The sequence below is a fragment of the Leptodactylus fuscus genome, chromosome 2 (assembly GCF_031893055.1).
Source record: "Leptodactylus fuscus isolate aLepFus1 chromosome 2, aLepFus1.hap2, whole genome shotgun sequence".
Taxonomy (NCBI): domain Eukaryota; kingdom Metazoa; phylum Chordata; class Amphibia; order Anura; family Leptodactylidae; genus Leptodactylus; species Leptodactylus fuscus.
In genome coordinates this window covers 13894156-13901768 of record NC_134266.1, presented here as the reverse complement: position 1 = coordinate 13901768, position 7613 = coordinate 13894156, and the positions used below count along the sequence as shown (strand labels likewise).

General features: G+C 40.7%; 1 protein-coding gene across 1 annotated transcript in view; it reads left to right on the top strand.

The window, feature by feature from the left end:
- The first annotated feature begins 2152 nt into the window (after window positions 1-2152).
- Window positions 2153-7613, top strand: part of NRIP1 (nuclear receptor interacting protein 1) — a 64838-nt gene continuing 59377 nt past the window's right edge. Inside the window, exon 1 of the mRNA XM_075263443.1 lies at window positions 2153-2432. The gene's annotated coding sequence lies outside the window, so the exon portion shown is untranslated. The remainder of the gene's footprint in view (window positions 2433-7613) is intronic.

Below are 7613 nucleotides of genomic sequence, written 5' to 3'. Positions count from 1 at the left end.
TTTTGTCAAGCTATAACATTCCCTGCAGCCATCTTGAGTGTGGGCAGGGTATTCCTGTGGTGCTGACACTACCCTGCACACCTCCGCCTACAGCCGGAGGAGTAGGAGGTGATTGATGCTGACTCACCAAACACTATTCAGCCCCTGTCTTACCCCTGTAACAGGTCAAAGATTTATACGCTTTCTACTTGCTTGGAAAAATCTCTGGGGCCTTGTCACTGACTGAGAATAAGCCAGTTTGTGCTTGACAAAGCCCTGCTGCGTTTCTCTGTGGTCTGATGTCCCTATTCCCAGAGCCAGCGAGCGGATACAATGTAGCCAAAAATCTGCTATTCCTAGTTATAAAGATGACATGTGATACAATGGATAATAGTAATAAAATAATAATAGTGTAGAATACAAGTCCTTGGATCTGGCATCAAACAAAATCTCTACCCAGGTATTATCTGGAACACTAGGAGATAATATGGGTTGGGTCTGTGTATTGTGACTCCCCCTGCTAGTGAGAAAGCTCCTGTCTACTAAAGGAAGCAAAACATACAGGGAATACATGTAATGTGTATGGGGGTCTTCCAACTCTTCTCTCAAAGTTCAACTTGTCTGAGCCTTTGTTTCTGCAGGATATTATCCATTGTAAGAGAAGCCTGGCAATAGTTCATTCCCTGGAGTAATATGAGATATAGATAGTAAAGATAGATAGATAGATAGATAGATAGATAGATAGATAGATAGGAGATAGATAGATAGATAGATAGATAGATAGATAGATAGATAGGAGATAAATAGATAGATAGATAGATAGATAGATAGATAGATAGGAGATAGATAGATAGATAGATAGATAGATGATAGATAGATAGATAGATAGATAGATAGATAGGAGATAGATAGATAGGAGATAGATAGATAGATAGATAGATAGATAGATAGATAAGAGATAGATGATAGATAGATAGATAGATAGATAGATAGATAGATAGATAGATAGATAAGAGATAGATGATAGATAGATAGATAGATAGATAGATAAGAGATAGATGATAGATAGATAGATAGATAGATAGATAGATAGATAGATAATATTTTTATTTCTATAGCGCCAACTTATTCCAAAAAACTTTACAAATCAGAGGAAACTTGAACAGATAGTATGTGACATTACAATGGACAGATAAATAAATAGATAAACAATGATAACTAAAAATGTGATTGATAACACAAATGAGATCAATAGATGTACATAAGTAAATTTGATATAGATAAAAAGATTGGTGAATATTATATAGATAAGGGATGTATGGATGTATGGATGGATAGATAGATAGATAGATAGATAGATAGATAGATAGATAGATAGATAGATAGATAGTAGATAGACAAATTAAATGATAAATAGAGAGATAGATGAAATAGCTAGATAGATAACTATGAGAGATAGAAATGAGCTAATCAGCAGACAGCTATATAATAGGTAGATAGATAGAAAGTACTAAAATGAAATTATAGGTAAAAAGATTGATAAATATGAGAGATAGATAGATAGATAGATAGATAGATAGATAGATAGATAGATATGTAGATAGAGATATTAGATACATAGACAGACAGACAGACAGACAGATAGATGATAAATGAACAGATAAATAAATAGATAGATAGATAGATAGATAGATAGAAGATAGATGATAGATAAATAGACAGACAGACAGATAGATAGAAGATAGATAGATAGATGATAGATAGATATATAGATAGGAGATAGATAGAAGATAGATAGATGATAGATAAATAGATAGAAGATAGATAGATGATAGATAAATAGATAGATAGACAATAGACATATAGATGATAGATATAGATAGATAGATAGATAGATAGATAGACAATAGATATATAGATGAGATAGATAGATAGAGATATATAGATGATATAGATAGATAGATAGATAGATAGATAGATAGATAGATAGATAGATAGAGCCCTGAGCTGATACACATGTAGATATTGTGTTAGTACAATGACTAGCTCCCCTTCCTGTGGTGCTGTAGGTTCCCCCCATTCTGTCCGTGTGGGCTCAGACCCCTATAAAAGTCTGGTCTGTCCCCCCTGCCCTGGCTCCAGTGACAGCAGTGCTGTCTGTGTGGGTGGAAGGGTTAAGGTGCTGGCTGAGTGGATGAATGGCACACCAGTGGGAGGGCCTGTGTGCAGAGCCGGGTGAGCTGGAGGAGGACACTCAGACATTGCAGCAGAGCCCTGAGCCACACACAGGAGGAAGGAGGGAGGAAGACACGGCAGCCGGGGAGGAGGAGGAGGACACTGCTGCTGCTGCTGCTGCTGCTCCCTGCAGGTCATACTCTGGGATTTGGGGGACAATGTGGATGCTTGGTGTGCTGCTCCCTGGACATGTGGAGACCTGAGGCCCTGGCTCTGGGGTGAGTACTTGTCCTCCTCTGCTGCTGCTGCCGCTGCTGTATTGTTACAAGGGAATGGCCATGACTGTAATCCTTCTCATCTAGCCCAATGTCTGACTCAGCCAGGCTGGGGAGGAAGAAGGAAGGGGGAGGCTGGGGGCTCACAGCAGGACGGTCCCTGGAGCATGGACCCCTATTGTCCAGTGGTCAGCAGGGCTGTGTGTGGAGCAGACTGGGGGCCTCCTGGTGTCACCAGGACATGTCTGGTTTTGTGATTAGACCTCTGGCTCTGGGGCTCATGGAAATGAGGTAATGCTGTACCTAGGGAAGCTGGCACAGTGACATGACACCGCCAGGGGTTCCCAGCCCCACTGGAGGGGCTATGCTACTAACTTACAGGAAGGGGGGGGTCATCATCACCCTGGAGGGGGCACCAACCTGAGCTGTCACAATGGAACACTTGGCTGATCAGGGTGGGGGAGTGAAACTAGGTTGCAGACTTTGTTATTGTCAGGGTGTATGGTGAGACTTGCTTGTTACATTGATGAGACCTGTTTGTTACATTGTATCAATAATATTGTATACAGCTTGTGTGGACTGTCAGGCAAGGGACGTAGTCTATACCCTGTACTTGTATAGCACCAACATATACTGCAGTGCTCTGCCATGTGGAGATGTAATTACAGTGTATGATATGGCACCAACCTATACCAAAGGGATTTACCATCAGCATGGATCAGTGATAGTAGTATTGTACATTAAATAGTACCTAATAGTGCTATCTATATTAATATATGGCACCAACCTATGCTGCAGTGCTGTACAATAAATTGATATCAACATGGATCAGTGATAGTAGTATTGTACATGAAAATAGTATCAGAATAGTAATAACTACATTACTATGGCACCAACTTATGCAGCAGTGCTGTACAATCTAGAGGGGTAATAGCAGTGAATTGACATGGCACCAACATATACCAGAGTGTTTTATAATAATAATTAAAAAAAATATATTTATATAGCGCCAACATATTCTGCAGCGCTGTACAATTTGTAGGGTTCAAATGGGTCAGGACAGTAGTACTGTACATTACTATAGTATCAGAATACATTACTATGGCACCAACCTATACAGCAGTGCTTTACTATGCACAGGATTACTAGCAGACATTGATATGGCACTAACATATGCCATAGTGCTTTACCAGAGAGCAATGATAGTTGTATGTATTATGATATCTCATCAACATTGTGACCCAGGATCATCAAGTATAACAATGAATTAATATGGCACCAACATATGCAGCAGTGCTTTCTAATTTAGAGCAGTAGTAACAGTATATTGATATGGCACCAACATATACCAGAGTGTTTTATGGTAGGGTTTCGGTATATCAACATAGCACCAGCATAGAAATAATGATGCAATAGCAATAAATTGATATGGCACCAACATATACCAGAGTGCTTTACTATCAAGAGGGAGCAATGACAGCAGTATTGTAATATGGCACCAACATAGGAATAACAACCTAATAACAAATTATATGGCACCAACCTATGCAGCGGCGTTGAGTAGTCTTAACAGTAGATTGATATGGCACCCACCTATACCAGAGTCCTTTACTATCATTATAGCATCACTTTAAACTCTTAAGATCTTGACAATAACACTATATGGATATGGCACCAACATATAGTGCAGTGTTACACAATCTTGGGGAATTATAGCAATGTACTGTACAGTCATGGCACCAACGTTTGCCAAAGAGCGTAGAGGAAGCCTTGCTAGTAGTATATATCAGTATACAGCATCTATATTCTTTAGTGCTTTACTATCCAGATTAGAAATAGTAGTATATAGATATGGCACCAACACATACTGCAGTGCTTTACAATCTACTGTGTATTGTTATAGCAAGTGGGAGTAACGTGGGGGGGTAATACACTACAGGCTTTAATAATATGTCACCAACACATACCAAGGTGTTGTAGAATTTGGATTAATCTGTATTAGTATAGTGAGTTTTGCAGTAACTATACAATAGCTCTGCCCCAGACGTAAGGAAGATAAGAGTGTAAGCTCTGCAGACCAGGCCTCGCCTTCGCAATGTATGAGTGTTCAGCTTATGAGTGATAGCATGTGGCAGTCACAGTTAATCTCCTCGGTGGGGTGATGGGGGTTACATAGTACAGAACAACCTCAAAGTCATGTACAGGAGGGAAAATGACTGTTTCCGTGACTCATGCTGACGGCCCAATAACTGGCAGCACTCCCAAGTTATGGTTGTAATCATCACACAAGTGCGGTTGACTTTAACCACAGCTGGCTTCCCCTGCATTGTTTTGACCTTATATTGCAATTTAAGATGTCACATTTCATGTAACACAAATGCTGGAGACAGAACAATTGGTTCTTTTTTTTTGCCTTGGAACAAATTGTGAGCTCTCTGTATCAGAAAGAGTGAAGAGAAGTCGCCATTCGTTTTCACTTCGCTTTTGCGTGTTTACTTAGTGTGTTATTTGTAGGGTGTGATATGACAACTCCTTATAATTGACATCTGCAGTCTACAATCATTCGCGTAGCAGAGCTGGGTTTGTAATTTGGCATTCGTTGCGATAACATCTGTGGTATGACATAGCAGTGCGTGTAAAAATGTATCATGATGCACAACGATGTATACTCTTGTATTGTAACAAGATACATCCTCCAGCCTATATCTGTATAGGGTTGCCATTCAGGAGGCTGGAAAAGCTGAATCAAAGACCATGTTCTACAGTAGATACCATTCAGGGTTGTCAATTTACAGCTCCTAAATGGTAAATCTGCCAATATTCAGCAAGATATATACCCCAACCAATGTATACCTATATATTTGGATAGTGTTGCCATTCAGGAGACTGGAAGAGCTGAGTCAAAGCCATGTTCTACAGTAGAGGCCATTATAGGTTGTCACTCTACAGCCTATATATAGCAAGATACAAACTCCAACCAGTGTGTTCCTATATATCTGGATACTGTTGTCATTCAGGATACGGGAAAAGCTGGGTCGTGTCCATGTTATTCAGTAGAGACCATTAGGGTCACGTTACAGGTCCTAAACGGTAGATCTGCCTACTAAGCTATATACCTCAATCAATGTACGCCTGTATATTTTGACAGTGATACCATTCAGGAGTCTGGAAAAGCTAAATGAAAGATTATCTGTGATTTTCAGCCTATGACTCCTCAGTGCTGATTTGTCTATATATATATATATATATATATATATATATATATATATATATATATATAACGAGATACATCCCACAACGTCTATATGCCTGAATTCATGGATAGAGTTGCAGTTCAGGAGAGTGGAAAAGCTGGGTGAAAGTCCATGTCTGCGATTTTGGCCATCACCTTGGATCATCCAGCTTCTCTCGGATCACTACAGTTCATAAATGGCTGAAAACAAAGGGTGTTTGTGCTTACACTGTCTTCATACATTTTAGGAGATGACACTGATGGGGGGGGGGGGCACTGGCACTCACCCATTTTTTTGTAAATAGCTTTTGTTTACTATCGGCCATCCACAAATATGACGGGGCGGGGGGGGGGGGGGGTACAGAAACGCACACATGCAAAGTAATACAGACGCACAACATACAGTACAGGCACGTTACACCATACACTGCATCCTGCACTACCGCAATACTGCTCCTTGTTGTAGACATTGGTGGTAGTCCTGATGCCCGGACCCTCATTGAGACCCTCCATAAAGACAATATCTGGGATGGTACTGGCAAAGATCTAGTAGGCATATAGAGACATGGGAAAAAAGTATGTGAACCCGGCCTTACTAGTAATTTACATTATATCGGAGATTCCCCTGATGGACCCAAACATCAGAGAGCCGTGAGGGACCCATTTTGTGGTTCTTGTCCCCTATCACTGCAAGGACCTTTTGTAGAGGAGAACTTGATCATTTAGGGTATGTTCACACGGAGGAAACGGAAAAGGAGTTTTAGGCGGACGTCCCTTACTGCTTCTTTGGCCTAATCCACGTAGTGTCTCGCGCCGCAAGTTGAATTAGCTATAGAATATATGACAAGATGGAGCAGGACTCTTATTTCATTCTCCTACTTCGATGTCTGTCTCCTATTCATTACAATGGGTGGCAGATTCATTAGACCTGATGTTTAGTCCGCACCAAATTCTGCTGTGTGAACAGGCCCTTATAGTAGCCATTTCCATTTGACTAACATACAAAGCTTCAGTAAATCACATAAAGCTCTATAACGTAGTAGCCCTAAGACTTGTAGTTGCCAAAGACTGGTAGCGTCAGGGTGCCCATGCCAGGACGTTGGTCTTTTTATAGTTGTTTTCCCTGTTTGTTTATATATAGGTGTTTTCGTAATCTAAGATCATGAATGTGGGATGATTTACGCTACCTGTAAAACCATTGGCCTGCCGGAGAACATGATCCCATCACTGAGTCGTCATTTCTTATTAGTCAGTGTAGGCCTCCAAATAGCAGCCAGCAACGTGATGGGCAGCTCGATTTGGGGTCCTTTCTCGTGCCTTGGAACTGTGTATGTCCATACATCACATCCCCAAAAAACAAATATCCAACTGTATACATCAGACCCCTCCATATTGGCCAAATGATATATAACCCTGCAAATAATGACACTAGATATGTGTAGTCTTGTCAGTGATCCATGTCCAAGCGCTGGACTTTGGGAAAGGAGATTACATCGGCTGGACTAATGTTTATTTTAAAGACACGGCGCGTTTTGTCCCGAATGCTATTTCGGGTTCCTTGGTATAAACCACTGTCGCTGTATTAGGTCTTGTTCGCCTTTAGGATTGGGGCAGAGCCTTGTTTTCGTGCTGTTACATGTCAAGGAGTATTCTTTGGCTGGTTCCTTAGAATGTGAAGTCATGAAGTGTTCTATTATCTTATCTAAGAGATTCCATGTGTTCTCAATTAGAAAGTGATGGCGGTATACTTTATATACTCCGATACAACCAGTAGCTGGCTGCGGGCTGACTGTCTGGCCTTGCTTTATGAATCATGTGCAGCATCTTGTGTACTTGCAGATGACTCTTTCTATGAGACGGTGGCATGTATTGATCCAGTGTGTAGGGCTCTATGGTTAACGTAAATGTCTGTCTAGAATTATTTTGTGTTTGTGGTGCACGACTGAGATCAA